Source organism: Heterocephalus glaber, unplaced genomic scaffold (assembly GCF_053883595.1).
Source record: "Heterocephalus glaber isolate CG9 unplaced genomic scaffold, H.glaber_assembly_v1.0 deba00001056, whole genome shotgun sequence".
Taxonomy (NCBI): domain Eukaryota; kingdom Metazoa; phylum Chordata; class Mammalia; order Rodentia; family Bathyergidae; genus Heterocephalus; species Heterocephalus glaber.
In genome coordinates, this window is record NW_028258182.1 from 322,635 (window position 1) to 339,489 (window position 16,855).

The 16,855-nt window shown below is 39.7% G+C and overlaps 1 protein-coding gene and 1 non-coding gene across 3 annotated transcripts in view; both read left to right on the top strand.

Annotated features, from left to right (window-relative positions):
- The window catches only part of Arhgef28 (Rho guanine nucleotide exchange factor 28), a 328,072-nt gene that overhangs the window by 114,037 nt on the left and 197,180 nt on the right, over positions 1–16,855 (top strand). The gene's annotated exons all lie outside the window — the stretch shown is intronic.
- LOC147828531 (U6 spliceosomal RNA) lies at positions 7,583–7,684 on the top strand. Its single transcript, XR_015450645.1, has one exon. It is a non-coding gene; the product is annotated as a U6 spliceosomal RNA (small nuclear RNA).

Below are 16,855 nucleotides of genomic sequence, written 5' to 3' on the forward strand. Positions count from 1 at the left end.
AATCTCTTGGAAATCTGTTTGTATCTGTTTTATGGATTCCATTTGTTTCCTATGTTGGCATTCCATCATGTTCCTCAGATTCTCTATTTTTTTATCTGTGTCCTCTCTAGATTTATTAATCATGTCTTGGACCATGAGCAAAATCTTTGCTGTTATCTGAGTAATTATTTCTGATTTCATTTTTCCCAGATCCTCTTTTGTTGCCAGTTCAGAGAGTCCAGGTGGTTGAGTATCAGAGTGTTCCATCTCGTTTCCCTTTGGGGTTGTTGTAGGTGATCTGGAAGTCTGTTTTTGAGGCGTGTTTATGTGTCTTCTCATTTCCACGGAGGGGTGCTTCTGGTGCCCACATGGCTCACCTTCTCTGCCCTAGGAGCCTGGAATGGAGGCGGGGAGCTTCCTTCCGGGTACTGGGACCAGCTGAGCTTCACTGCCCAGGATTCACTCTTGGTGTTGTACATTTTCAGGGTTTGGCCAAAATGTAGTGGCACATGACTACCATTACAGTATCACTCCCCTAAAAATCTTCTTAATCCCCCTCTCCCACTTGCTGACCCTTAGATGCCACCACCTCCACAGTTTTGCCTTTTCCAGAATGTCATATCTTTGCAATATTAGGATATGCAGCCTTTTTAAGATTAAGATAGGCATAAAGGGTTGCAATGATGGCCATTTCTATCCTTATGGGTTTCAAAGTAACCTCAGTAAAGTAATAGATACTGAACTATTGTTTTCACATTGAGGTTCTACATCAAGAACTGAGAAATTTCATATTCAATGTTAAAACACTGCCTGGTGTCCCTTTATACCTGCTCTTGCTCCAGTAATGTCTACATAGTGGGGACTTTGGCAGTGTTAAAGTACCTGCAAATGGGCGCCTGCCATAGTAAGGTCTGTAAAGAATATTAAGATTATATGTGTCCATTGTTAATAGTTGGCCCTAGAAGAAATAGAAATTTATTTGCCATAGCAGTCTGGGTCAGGGTTAGAAGCTGCTCAAAGCTGTTTCTGCATTCAAGTTGAAATGTCCCTTGACTAGAACTGCCACTTGATCACTGGGTGTTGTAGGTTGTTGATAGAGAAAAGCTGGTGGAGGGATTCATAGTTCTATCTGTTCATCCATCCACTCATCTATATGTCTTTGAGAAATGGCAGGAAGGGCCCAGAGTACCCGGCCAGCCTTTCCATGAAGGCAGCGGAACAACTGCACACCTACTTTCAGTACAAACCATTGCTTTCTGTCCTTGTGGCTTCCATCTTCTCACTGGCCTGGGCTTGCTGGAACCATGGCAGTTGCTAAGAAACAGAGCTGCATACAAATATGGTCTTTGGGAAATAAGTGCATTAGCCTTTTCTTAGCAGAGACAAAAACTGCATCATGAGCTTCTGTGATAAGACAGAAAATGCTCTGAAAAATGTCCAGTCATTTCTTGCCTGGATCGACCTTGTCCCAACCTTGCCTCATCACTGTCCAGTCTCAACAGAACAGCCGGGTGATCCTTTGAAGGGAAATTTAGAGCTTGTTACTGTTCTGCCCTGGACGATGTAGTGACTTTCCTCTGTGGCACTAACACCCATGCCCTTTCAATGGTCTGTGCTTGTCTCTCACCTTGCCTCCTTCCCTTCCCTTCTGGTGTTTCAGCCACAGGGTTTCCTTGCTGTTTGCATACACTCCAGGTGCAAGCTACCTCAGGACCTTTGCACCTGTTGGGCTTGCTGCCTAAAATATTCTTTCATATCCACATGGCTCTGTCCCATGTTATTTATATTTCTCTAAAAAGTTCTCCTCATTTTCCTAGTAGTCTGTCTAACACATCCCTCTTCTTACCCAGCCTTACTTTTACCAGTTCTCATGCATCCCTCACATATCAGATGCTTAATTATTTGTTTCCAGTCTGTGTCTCCCCACGAGTGTAGGTTCAGGGGGGGAACTCGTTTTAACTTTAGCACCTAGTAGATCTCCGTACATCTTTATGGAATAAGTCAACGGGGAGGCTTAGATCTGGTTCTGACCACCTGGGCAACCTTGGGTCAGTCCCTGACTGGGCGGTAACTCTGAGGTTCTTGCACATCAAATCTCCACGCTTGCCTTCTGGGCAGTGCAGCACTGCAGAAATAGAAGGTCGAGTGCATTTGTTTTAATTTTTGCTTAGAATGGAAATATTTTAATTCATGCATATTAGTCACACAGAATGCTGGGTTTCATCATGACACTTCCATACATGCATATAACACACTTTGGTCATACCCACAACCCTCACTCGCCCTCCTGTGGCCTCCTCATTTCCTTCTTCTTGTCCAATAGTCTTCCTTAATAAGATTAAGACTCAGACTCTGGGGGTTTAATTCTCTGTGTTTGTGGCTGCCGATGTGGTGCTCGTGCTGCTGGACTTCGTGGTGGACTAGGAAGAGGAGGTGGATCCCTATTCACTTTGGCCAGATGGTGCCTCTGGTGAAGCCAGCGCTTGGCATCTCTGTATGTAGGTCCTGTTCTTGCTGGCTTAGTGCCTCACACAGTTGACCTGAGGAGGAAGGAGAGGGAGAGGGAGAGGAAATGAGCTAAGTAAGGGGCAAGAAACAATAAGGCGGACGAAATAAGATCAGAAGAGTGAGCTCCCGCCTGAAGAAGGACAGGGAGTGAGAAAGGAGTCTGCAGGTGTGGTCTCCCCTCTCCCTGCAGATTGTATGTGGCATGGACAGACAGACTGAGCAGAATGAGGGCATGGGGTGAGTGTAGTGTGAATGGTCTGCAGAAGTGTCCCTGACACACACATCACAAAGACACATTCCCAGATGTTCCTTATACCCAGAGCTCGTGATTTGGATCAGATGAAATGATTGTCAGAAGGTTAGGTCCCTCTCCTGCTCTCCCCTCTGTCCCTTTTCTACAGCAGTGTTTCCACATTGCAGTTCCTGGTAGGGTGGATAGTTCACTCTCCTCCTCATTTTCATTAATCTACTTATTTCCCTGTCTTTTGCCCTTTCCTGTTTCAATTAAATTCCATATTGCTCTGTTTTTCTAGCTCTTTCTACACTTGATATTGTCATCTCTCCCAGCCCTCTGCTACCGCTCTTATTTTTGCTTTTCCTCTGCACTGAGCTCTCCCCCTCCTCCTCCCCCTCCTCCCCCTCCTCCCCTCCTTCCCCTTCTCCCTCCTCCTCCTCCTCCTCTTTTCTCTCCTTTCCTGGAGCTGGGGCTGAACCAACTGGTGGAATGCTCCTTCCTTGTTGCCCTGCTACCTCCCATGTCTCTGAGCTAGCTCAGTCTCGGCTGGCGTTTTCCCGGATTGTGCTTTGCTGTGAGAAGAAGAGCAAGGAGAAGAGCAGCAGGATTTGAAAGTGCTCTGTAGCCTAACACAGGTGACAGAAGTCCTTGGAGAGAGGACGCAAGATAGCAGAGGGGTGCAAGATAGCAGAGGGGTGCGAACACCACATTTGTGTTCTCCAAGGGTCTTTCCAGCCCCTAGGGTGGGGGTCAGGGGCTCTAGCTCTTCCTGACTAGCACCTTGTGGGCAGTGGGGAGGGTATTGGAGGGAGGGAGGCAGCCTGGGCTCTTGGCTCTGGGCTTCTGTGGGATAGGCCCAACAGCAAGTCAGCTCTTCTTTTGGGTCTTAAGTTTCTTTTCCTGTCCAGTAAGGGTTTTGATCCTGATCAGATCTTTATTTTGTAAATTTCTTTTTTTTTGGTATCAGGGATCGAACTCAGGACCTTGTGCTTGCCAGGCAGTTGAGGCACCACTGAGCTAAATTCCCGGCCCTTATTTTGTAAATTTCTGAATTTGTGCTTCTCTCAGTGAGTATTCTCCAAATCTCTTCTCTTGTAATGACAGGATCTTCACTCTTCTTTGTGTGTGTGTGTGTGTGTGTGTGTGTGTGTGTGTGTGTGTGGTGCATGCATGCATGTTGAGGGTGGAATGAGTGAGCAGGTGCAGATGCTGGTCAGATGAGGGGGCAGAGGGCACTGCTCCCTGATTTTTCTCCCCCTTCGGAGGGCCTTCCTGTGGAGCACTGGGCTTGATGGCTGGATGGCTGCCCTGAGATTGGAACGCAGGTGGTTCTGGCTCTGTTCTTTGCCCAGGACAGGTCACTTTACAGAGACTGAAGGCTCTGGATGCTCCTGATAGTCGTGGTTCTGGCTGCCATGTTTAAGGCTGTCAGCTGTCCCACACTGACCTTCAGACAATACTTAGTGTGACATAAATCCATAGACTTCGAGCGTTAAATAATAGCCAGGTTTCTGTCTGTCTTGGTGCAGCCTGACTCTGGATCAGGTTTGCTGTGGTCTTCGCTGTGTTGCATACATAAAGCTTATCTGAGAAGTGAACTATACAGAGGCCTGGAGAGAGATTTTCCTAGACCATTAGTGAGGTTGATCACAACAGAGCTGTGTGGTTTTTCAATAGGACTGCAGAGGGTGTACTGTTGTCTGAGGGGCCAAAGAAGCTTTTTCTTTGTAAGAGAAATATCTTTTCCCAAAGTGTTATGGTGTTTATTGCAGCAACAGTCACAATAACTAAATCTTGAACATGGACTATGTGCCCATCAGATGAATGGATAAAGAAGTTGTACTATAATACACAACGGAGTACTACTCAGCCATAAAGAAGGATGAATTTGAGTCATTTGTAGGAAAATGGATGCACCTTGAGACCATAGTGCTAAATGAAATACATCAGACACAGAAGTTTAAATGTTGCATGGTTTCTGTTATATGAGAAACCCAAAGTATACATAATTTAAAGAGCAAATTAAAAGACAGATGATAGGAAACAGGGAGACAGACTTTGTGGAGATGGGAAGGGGATAAGGGGTGTGGAGAAATGGGAGGGAGGTGTGAGAGGAAGGGAAAGCAGAAAGGACTGAGATCTGATATGTATGTGCCAGCTCCACAGAGTGAATGTCCTGTGTTCATTATGTACGGCAAACTTATACTAATAAAAGTAGTGATATGAGGATCTTAGTATATAAACTTGATAAAAACTTTATGGTTATAAATGAATTCTTTAAGCTTTAATTTGTTACATTTGTTGATTCAATGGCACTTCATGGTCTTAAAATTCGGCAAATGATACATTTAAGGGAATACAAGTCATTTTAGATTTAAAAATGATTAGAAACACATTTTCAAATTGAAATTTAAATGAAGAGCTTGTGAACTCTCAGCTACCCAGTGGAACCTAGGCTTCCTGTGATCTCAGTTTGGAAATCACTAATGGAATGAACATAAACTAAGTATCAAACCAGGAAGCTAGGAAAATAAAGTAAAGCAAAAGTTTAAGGAGAAATTAATTTAAATAAAAACCACTCTTTTTAAATGATAAAACAATTAATTTAGTGTTACAGATCAGGTATTATAGTTGTGGTCTCTCAAAACTAGACGGGCCTTAGCCCCCTTCTTAGGACAAATAAATAAACAAAATAGGAAAGCAGCCGCCTGGCCAGTCTCCTGGTAGTGCTTGTGCCTCCTGAGCAGCAGCTTGTCATCCCAGGCATCTCTGAACCTCGAGAGACACTTGCTGTGGAGCTGAACTCTGTCCCTTGTCTTTCCCCTCATTGTTCTGTGCTCTCTTTTTGGGGCCTGCAGGACTTGTCTGATCCCCGTCTGCATGACAGACCCTCAGATATTAACAACAATGACTGTTTATCCATGAGCCCACTCTTCTTTGGCAAAACAGTCTCAGTTCCTTCAATTGTTCTTCATATGGCAATGTGGCTTTTGCATCCTTTTGGACATCTTTTTCATTGCTCTCTAAAAATGTTGTCAGTTTCATCTCTATTAAAGTATCCCATGGCTTGGGTATGTCTGACAAGAGCACAGCTGGACCGATCTCTTCTCCCTGCCACTCCTACCCCAGGATTGAACCCAGGACCTGTGCACTGAGCTGCACTCTCAGCTTTTCAAATTTTGAGATAGGGTCTTTCTAAATTGCTAAATCAGACATGGTGATCCTCCTGCCTCAGCTTCTCCATATTTAGAAAAGCTTTGTTTCTATTATCCCTTTCTTCTTTTCCCCCTCCCCTCTCCCTATTTTTCCTTCCCATTTGAAAATTTTCTTACTATTTCACGATATCTGTTATACATCTTGGTCCTTATTCACACCTTCGGTTTCTCTCACCAGAGAAACAATGTGATATTTACACATGTGTGTCCAATTTATTTCACTTAAAAGTGTGGTCTCAAGGTACATCCATTTACCTAGAAATGTCTCAAGTTTATCCTTTTTTATGGCCGAGTAGTACTCCATTGTATTAAAAAAACCGTATCTTCATCCTTTCATTGATTGATAGGCATTTGGGCTGTTGCCAAGATTTAGCTACTACAAACTATGCTACTATAAACATGAGCATGCATATATCTGTGGTATTACATTTTTAATTCCATTGGGAAAATACCAAGAAGAGGAGTAATTGAGTCAAATGGAACCTCTAGTTTTAGTTTTTTTTGGAATCTCTACACTGATTTCCACAGTGATTGCACCAGTCTATACTCCCACCCAACAGTGAGGAAGGGTTCCTTTTTCCCCACAGCCCTGCCAGCATTTGTTATTGATTGTTTTCTTGATAATAGCCATTCTTTCTGGAGTGAGATGGAATCTCAGTGCTATTTTAATTTGCATCTCTCAAATGACCAGTGATATTGAGCATTTTTTCATATATTTATTTGCCATTTGTACTTCTTCATTTGAGAAGTGACTGTTCATTTCATATGCCTATTTTTGATTGGGGGGGGGTCCGGTTTTTTTGAGTTCTTTACATATTCTAGGTATTAGTTGTTTGAGGAACAGCTGGCAAATTTTTTTCCCACTGTATGGATTGTCTCTTCACTTGGTGATTTCTTTTGCTGTGCAAAAGCTTTTTATTAAGATGAGATCCCAGTTGTTGATTCTTTGAAACATTTCCTGTGCGATTGAGGTTTTGTTCATAAAGTCTTTTCCTACACTAATGACTTCCAGCAGATTTAGTGTTTCTGTTTTAATATTTAGATCTTTAATCCATTTTGATCCATTTTTATCCATTTTGATTTTAGTTTAGTGCATGGTGATAGACATGAGTCTAGTATTAGTCTTCAGCATGTGGAAAGTCAGTTTTTCCAGCATCATTTATTAAAGAGATTGTCTTTCTTCCAGTGAAGGTGTTTGGCCCCTTTGTTGAAGATAAGGTGTGTGAGTGTGTTTGGAATTGTTTCAGCATCTTCTATTCTGTTCCACTGATTCTTGAGTCTGTTTATTTGTTTGGTTGGTTTTTGGTTTTTTTTGGTACTGGGGATTGCACTCTGGACCTTGTGCTTGGAGAGCAGGTGTGGTGGCACTGAGCAAAATCCCCAGCCCACCATGCTGTTTTTATCATGATAGCTTTGCAGTTTAATTTCAAGTCAGGGATTATGATGCTCCCTACTTTGTTTTTATTGCCCAGAATTGTTTTTATTATTCTAGGTCTCTTCTGGTTCCAAATTAATTTTTAGGACTGTTTTCCCTAATTCTCTGAGGTATGATGTTGGGATTTTGATTGGGATTGCATTAAATCTGTATAATAATTTTGGGAGTATCATCATTTTCACTATGTTGATTCTTCCTACCCAAGAACAAGAGTTACTTCAGCAGCACATATATTAATATTGGAGTGATACAGAGAAGATTAGCATGACCCCTGTGCAAGGATGACACACAAATTCATGAAGATTTATTTTTAAAGAATATTTTTCTTAGGTATGGAATTTTAGGTCATCAGTTATTCCCCTTCTCCCTGTAAAAGTATCATTCCATGGTCTTCTGGCTTCTGTCACTTATCTAAATTGTTTTCTCTATAGAATTTCATTACCCTTTGTCCACTTTCTATAACACCTCTGGTGCATTTAAGAATGGCTTTAATTGGACTGTCTAGTTGCTATTAACAGGACTGTTGACCTGCTGGGGTCTGTTTCATCCTATCTGGAGAAGGGAGTCATTCCTACCCCAAAGGCAATTTCAGAAGAAATATCCTCTAAGTCTTTTAAGTTATTGAGTCAGCCTTCCTTGTCAAATGATATTCTGGTATTTCCTCCCAGAATTTAACCAGTTTATATTCATATTAATTTTGTTGAGTAGTAGATTTGAATAATTTTGATATTTTACATTATGCCAAAGAGAAATGCTTTTAAACATGCTTTAATTCAGTGGTTCCTAATTTTTTTGGGGGGGTTTTTTTGGGGGGGATTATAAGCTTCTTGTGTACCCTTTTAAGAATTTCTCAGTAGAAGACAGTCTTCCCCAAATAAATGTCTCTGGGTCACATATATCTTCAGGGAGCTTAAGGAACATTTTTCCACCCCTCTACATTTACCCGGATGAAATTTCAAGATGAGAACCCCTGTGTTGAGCATATAAAATGAGTACAGAGGTAAATGAAAAAGGATAGGTAAGTCACTATTTGTGCACTTGCTATTTGTGCAGTAATGTGTTGGGGAGAAAAGCCTGCTGGCCTGGCACAGAAAGGTCTAGGTTGGATTTCTGCTTTTTCATTCATTGACATCTTCAATATTCTCCTTTAGAAATGAGAATTGTAATGCTACCTCCCTGGTATTGGTGTGGGAATAAGGAGAGAAAATACACAAGGAAGCACTTTATAACCTGTGATGTCTTGTACATGGAAGAGATACTATTTATATGTCAAAGGACATATCTATATCTGTATATATGTGCACATATATATATATATATGAAATAATTTTTTGCATCTCCATACTTTCTTTTAAAGTAACACCTCATTTAAATACATTACTTTGAAATAAAATATTTTGTGCCTACAGCGCTTTCTTTGGCACCATATGTAGACAGTCAGATTGAGAATCTGTGAAGAGCAGCTGACTTGGAGATTGGGGCCGAAATCGAGACATACAAGTGTCCATCTGACTCTGGAGTTACTGCTAGCTACTACTTATACTTGTATTTGCTTTCCTGTAAAATGGGATAATAATAATGCATCCCTCCCTCAACCTTTCAAGGATTTTGCTTGGCAGGGAAGGCTCTGAAGGCTATTACAAAAGATAAGTCCCAGATATTAAAAGAAAGAATCAAATTTATTAGTTCATTTAGACCACTATGTTTATATTATAATAATGATTTTAATGGCACATGCTATTAAGCTTCTATTATGTTTAACATACCAACTCAAAATCATTCCATAGAAGGCTGTATATCACACTCGAATACTTTAGCAAATGTGTCCGTTTATCCCATGAAAAGGTGGTAACTGTCATTACAAACCTTTGTTAAGTTCCCATTTTTGTCTGTTACTGTAAAAGCTGGAGTTTGTGACCCTTGCCGAATCTTTGGATGCCTTTGAGACTGGGATGATGGCCATAACCCTTTCCTCAGGAAATGGGCACAGGTTTAGACTACTGAGATCCATTTACAGATTTTCCTCATTGTCTGAGATTAAGAAAACCCACTATAAAAAGATTTACCACTTTGTTCTCATTGTCTAATGCAAAAACACACTGTTTGCTTATTATACACTGATGTCAGATGTTTTAGAAACTAAACAGTTAAGGTTATCCAGCAAATAATATTATTAACCAAGTATAACTATATGCAGCTGCATTGCTTGTAGTGGGTGAGATAGAAAAAAGGGAAGAAGGGAAAGTGAAAATTCATGCAAGAATACCTAGTGTTTAGGCTAATGTAGCCACCATGTTATTCAGGGCATTAGAAACATTGGTTAATGAAAAAGTCCTTAGAATATACATCTTAGTGTTCATGACCGCTTCCACTTTACCATATGAAAGAGTTAGAGAGTGTTGGATAATATAGCTTAAGGTAGCAAAAAATACTGTAATGCCTTTTTAATGCTTTGGAAAGCAGTCCATGTGGTTCCAGCATTTTAGAAGAAGGCTGGGTCTTTGAGGATTATTGATAAGTTTAGGACAATTTTTCTAGAGAGATGCTTGATGGGATCAGTATACCTGATTGTTTGTATGATTATAGTGAAGTACATTTAGTAGGATTATAGTTCATCTTTTCTGCTCTCCATTTGTTATCCCTGTTTTCCATGTATCTCGGCTTTTAGAGTAACATCAAGTATGCAAGAGTATAGATGAGTGTTTTTTATTTGGGCATGAATAGGTCAAATGTGGGATTCTCTTCATTATTCATAGGGAAAAGGAAATGACTTTGACATGGATTCCAACTACGGTAGTTTGCTTGGGAAAGTGAAAATTGATCTTTTAAAGGCAAAGCTTGTAGGTATACTCAAAAGTAAGCTAGAAGAAGGAAGACTAGAGTTATTTAAATTGAAACTTGACAGCTCCCAGCACAGAGGAAGCCTCTGGGTCAGCGTGCCATGGCTCCCAGCCCAGAGGAGACTTCCAGGTCAGTGTGCTATAGCTCCCAGCCAGGAGGAGGCTTCTGGGTAGGCATGCTGCGGCTCCCAGCCTGGAGGAGGCCTCCGGGTCAGCGTGCCATGGCTCCCAGCCCAGAGGAGACTTCCAGGTCAGTGTACCACAGCTCCCAGCACAGAGGAGGTGAGCTGCACGGGTGCCAGGACCCCCCTTCCCCTGTCCAAATGAGAAGACAGGTAAACAAGCCTCAGAACGAGACTTCCAGATCACTTACAGCAACCCCAAAGGGAAATGAGATGGAACACTCTGATACTCAACCACCTGGACTCCCTAAACTGGCAATGAAAGAGGATCTGGAAAAAATGAAATCAGAAATAATTTCTCACATAACAGCAAAGATTGTGCCCATAGTGCAAGACATGATTAATAAATCTAGAGAGGATACAGATGAAAAAATAGAGGAGCTGAGGAACATGATGGAATGCCAACATAGGAAACAAATGGAATCCATAAAACAGATACAAACAGATTTCCAGGAGATTAAAAACTCCACTGAAAGTCTATGCAGCAGAATGAGCCAATGTGAACACAGAATTTCTGATATAGAAGATAAGATTGCAATTAGTGACCAGGAAAAGAAAAATTTCTTTAAAATTGTAAGGGACCACAAGAAGTCAATCCAGCAGCTGCTAGATGATGCAAAGAAAAATAACATAAGACTGATCAGAGTCAATGAAGAAAGAGGAGAGAGTGCAGATGACATAAAAAAACTGTTCACAGAAGTGATGGCAGACAACTTCCCAAGCAGGGGAAAAGAATTTGACATACAGATAAGCGAGGCATATAGAACTCCGACTAGCCTTGATTAAAAAATAATCTACACATAGGCTTATAATTGTTAAGATTTCAGAAACCCAACAGAAGAACAAAATTCTACAAGCAGTGAGAGAAAAGAAACAAATCACATACAAAGAAAATCCCATCAGAATCACAGTAGACTTCTCAGTGCAAATCCTCAAGGCAAGAAGAACTTGGAGTGATGTGTTTCAAGCCCTAAAGAAAAACAACCTCCAACCCAGATTGATGTACCCTGCACAACTATCTTTCAAAATTGATGGAGAAATAAGATGCTTTCATGACAAAGAGCACCTAACTTCGTGAATACCAAACCAGCACTCCAAAAAATTTTAGACAAAATCCTAGGAAAAGACAACGAGGGTCACAACCCCAGGAAGCCCAGCAGAGTGAATCCATCTGGCATGAGAAGAAAGTAAAAGCAAAGGGGGAGGATCAAACAGAAAGAAAAAGTCATGACAATGATAAGTCAATACATATCAGTTATAACCATCAATGTTAATGGTCTCAATTCACCAATCAAAAGAAATAGACTGGCAGAATGGGTCAAGAAGCAAGATCCAACAATATGCTGCATGTAAGAAACACACTTGATTCAAATAGAAACTCATAGAATGAAAGTTAAAAGGTGGAAAACAATACTCCATGCTACGGGAACCTGAAAGAAAGCAGGAGTAGCTATCCTCTTTGCAGACCAACTGGATTTAAATCCCACACTAATTAAGAGAGACAAAGAAGGACACTACATCCTTGTAAAGGGAAGAATCCAAGAGGAAGAGATGACAATCATAAATATCTATGCACCAAACACTAGTGCACCCAACTATATAAAACAAATGCTAAAGGACATGAAAAACCATATAAGCACTAATACGATAGTAGTGGGAGACCTCAATATCCCATTATCACAAATAGATAGATCAACTAGACAAAAAACAAGCAACAAAATACTAGAACTCAATCAAAGTCTTGAACATATGAACTTAACAGATGTTTACAAAGTGGATCACCCCACAAAATCAGAATACACATTATTTTCCAGCTGCACATGGGTCATTCTCCAAAATAGACCACATACTCACTCGTAGAACATATTTAGGTAAGTGCAAAGGAATTGAAGTTATCCCCTGTATATTATCATATATTATCAGACCATAGTGCGATGAAATTGCAGATCCATAGCAAAAGAAACTGCAAAAGCTTCATAAACACATGGAAATTGAACAACACACTTCTGAATAACCAATGGGTCACAGAGGAAATTAAAGAAGAAATCAGACAGTTCCTTCAAATAATTGATGATGATAACACAACATATTGGAATCTATGGGACACAATGAAAGCAGTCTTATGAGGAAAATTCATAGCAGTGAATACACATATTAGGAAAACAGAGCGAGCCCAGTTAAACAACTTGATGCTGAACCTCAAGCTTCTAGAAAGAGAAGAGCAGGACAAACCTGAAGCTCATACAAGGGAGGAAATTATAAAGATCAGGGTAGAAATCAGTGCAATGGAGACTGAGAGAATGATACAAAAAATCAGTGAAGCCAAGAGTTGGTTCTTTGAAAGAAAGAAATTTTGTCAACAAAATTGACAAACCCTTAGCCAACCTTATCAGAAAAAGGAAAGAAAAGGCCCAAATCCATGCAATTAGGAATGAAAAGGGCGAAATTACAACAGACCCAGCAGAAATCCAGAGGATCATCAATACCTACTTCGAGAACCTATATGCCAATAAGATGGAAAACACAGAAGAAATGGACAGATTCCTAGATACATATGAATTACCAAAGTTGAACGAAGAAGACCTAAAAATTCTAAACAACCCAATATCAATCAATGAAATTGGAAACATAATTAAAAACTTACCAGCCAAGAGAAGCCCAGGTCCTGATGGCTTCACTGCTGATTTCTATAAGACATTTAGAGAGGAACTACTGCCACTACTGTTTAAACTCTTCAATGAAATTGAAAGGGAAGCAATACTCCTGAAAGCATTCCTGGAAGCAAGCACCACCTTGATCCCCAAAGCAGAGAAAGAGCCAACCGAAAAAGGGAACTATAGGCCAATCTCACTAATGAACATAGATGCAAAAATCCTGAATAAGATACTGGCAAATAGAATGCAGAAGATCATCAAGAAGATCATACACCCTGACCCAGTGGGATTCATCCCAGGGATGGAGGGATGGTTCAACATATGCAAATGAATCAATGTAATACACTGTATCAATAGAGCCAGGGACTAAAACCATATGATCATCTCAATAGATGCAGAAAAAGCATTTGACAAAATCCAACATGCATTTATGATAAATCCCTACGAAAAATTGGAATAGACGGTCTCTACCTCAATCTGATAAAACCATCTTATGAAAAACCAACAGCCAAAATCATACTAAATGGTCAAAACCTGAAATCCTTCACACTAAAATCAGGAACAACACAAGGATGTCCACTATCACCACTCCTGTTCAATATAGTTTTCGAAACATTAGCCACAGCAATTAGACAAGAGAAAGAAATAAAAGGAATAAAAATAGGAAATGAGGAAGTCAAATTGTCATTATTTGCAGATGACATGATACTCTATATCAAAGACCCCAAGAACTCCACCAAAAGTCTTCTAGACTTAATAACCAAATTCAGTAAAGTAGCTGGATACAAGGTCAACACACAAAAATCAATAGCTTTCCTCTACACCAATGACAGACTCACTGAGAGAGAAATAGGGCAAACAATTCCCTTTGCAATAGCATCCAAAAAACTGAAATACCTAGGAATCAACCTAATGAAAGAAATTAAAGACCTCTTCTTTGCAAACTATAGCACTCTGAAAAGAGAGATTGAAGATGATATCAGAAAATGGACAGACATCCCCTGCTCCTGGGTAGGAAGGATTAATATAGTGAAAATGACCATACTTCCAAAACTGCTATATAGATTCAATGCAATTCCAATTGAGATCCCGGCAGCATACTTCACAGACCTTGAGAAAACAATCCAAAAATTCATCTGGAACAAGAAGAGACCCAGAATAGCAAAAGCAATTCTAGGTAACAGAGACATGGCAGGGGGTATCACAATCCCCAACCTGCAACTCTACTACAAAGCTACTGTGATAAAAAACAGCATGGTACTGGCAAAGAAACAGACCTGAGGACCAGTGGAACAGATTAGAAGATGCAGAAACAACTCCAGACACACTCACCCACCTCATCTTTGACAAAGGAGCCAACCACCATCACTGGAGGAAAGATAGCCTCTTTAATAAATGGTGCTGGATAAATTGGGTTTCAAGTTGCCAAAGACTGAAACTAGACCTGTATCTCTCATCATGCACTAAATTAAAATCGAAATGGATTATAGATCTAAATATTAAAATAGAAATGCTGAACCGGCTGGAACAGAGGTTAGGTAGAACTCTTGAAGACATTGGGGTAGGAAAAGACTTTATGAACAAAACCTCAGTTGCCCGTGAACTAGCACAAACAATTAACAAGTAGAATCTCTTCTTATTAAAAAGCTTCTGCACAGCAAGAGAAACCACCAGTAGTGAAAAGAGACAACCCACAATGTGGGAAAAAATTTTCACCAGCAGTCCCTCAGACAAAGGTCTACTATCTCGAATCTATAAAGAACTTAAAAGAATCAGACCTTCCAAATTTAAAGACCCAGTCCAAAAATGGGCATCTGAAATGAACAGACATTTCTCACACAAAGAAGTAGACATGGCAAATAAAGATATGAAAAAATGTTCACCATCACTGGTCATTTGAGAGATGCGAAGGAAAACAATGCTGAGATTCTACCTCACTCCAGAAAGAATGGCTGCTATCCTGAAATCAACCAATAACAAATGCTGGCGGGGCTGTGGGGAAAGAGGAACCCTGCTCCACTGCTGGTGGGAGTGTAGACTGGTGCAACCACTGGGGAAATCAGTATGGAGATACCTCAAAGAACTAGGACTGGAAGTCCCATTTGACCTAGCTATTCCCCTGCTGGGGATCTTCCCCAAAGAATTAAAAGAATCATACCACAGTGATATATGTGCACCCATGTTCATAGTAGCACAGTTTGTAATAGCTAAAACTTGGAAACAGCCCAAATGCCCATCAACTGGAGACTGGATCAAGAAAATGTCATTTTTTAAATGAAATGGAATATTACTCAGCCATAAAAAATGAGAAATTAGAGACATTTATAGCTAAATGGATGCACATTGAGGCCATACTCTTAAGTGAAAGAAATAGGACACACGTGTAAATACTGAATAGTTTCTCTAGTGTGAGAAACTAAAAGTGTAAATAAGGACTAAAAGGTATAATAGATAATGTGAAATAGGAAGAAAAGGGGCAAAAGGGAAGGGGAAGTGGGAGGGGTAGGGCAAGGGAAAGCAAGGAATGGAATTCATATGAGAAAATGAAAAAAAGGAAACAAAGTCTTTGTAAATAGGGAGGGATGGAGCGGTTGAAGGGAGGGCAGGGGAAGGGGGAAAAATAAGAACCAAGAGAGATTATGTAAAGGTACATATCTCCAATGATGAATGTCATTATATTGTACACCTAAAATGTACCAATAAAAGGATATACAAAAAAAATAAAATAAATTGAAACGACCACTGAACTTGTGCACACTGTTTGGTAACAAGCTTTTCTAAAAGTAGACAACAAATTTCAGTGGCAACTAAAAAAATATGAATTAAATTAGCAACGAATAGTTTATTATTTAACAGAAAATAATAAAAAAAACTTTTCATAAGATTATGATGAAATGAATACTGTTTTTAAAAATCTTTTTATTTTATGAAGAAATAAAACATTTTCATAACCAAATGGATACCCTTGGCCATATGTAGTACTGTAATAAAAGCTGATACAATTTTATAAAGCAGTATGGCAGTTTGTGACAATTTTTCACATTCTTGGACTGATTTCTGGAATTTTATTCTAAAATAATAACAAAGCATAAGAATGCACGTGAAATTATTTATTACAATATTCTTTATAATATTAAAGCAAAATATACTTAATGTACAACAATAGAAGCATGTTTAATCATGGAATTATAGAATATCAAAAACTTGATAAAATGCAATTAAAAGTTGTTAAAGTTCAGAACAACATGGGAAATGTTTTTGGCAGAAGACAGGAAAGCACAAGATTATGAGTATTCCATCAGTGTAGCTATGTAGTGATTACCTATGAACAAAACCTGTCAGGTAAGAGGAAAAAATGTGAAAAATTGATACTTCAGGGTGATGTCAATGTATATGAAATTCAGATATTTTAATTTTATTTGTGTAGGTATCAGGAATCGAACTCAGGACCTTGTACTTGCCAGGCTGGTGTGGTGCCACTGAGCTAAATCCCTGGCTCAGATATCTTTAATTGCTGTCATTTTGTTCAGTAAAGAAGACTTTAAAACTATCTTCTAATGTTATGCTGTCTTGGATTTTTATGTTAAATGTTGGGCATTTAATTATTTGGTAGGAGTTATGCTTTTGCACTTAATAGACAGCTGTTGTCCCAAAACTATTGAGTAGACCATTCTTTACCCACTGATGTGAAATACCACCTTCATGACCTGTACATGTGTCTGTTTTTCACCTTATCCTTTGGGATCTGTCTGATGTCATTGTCACACTGTTTACATTACCCTGCTTTTTATTCTATGTTTTGCTTTG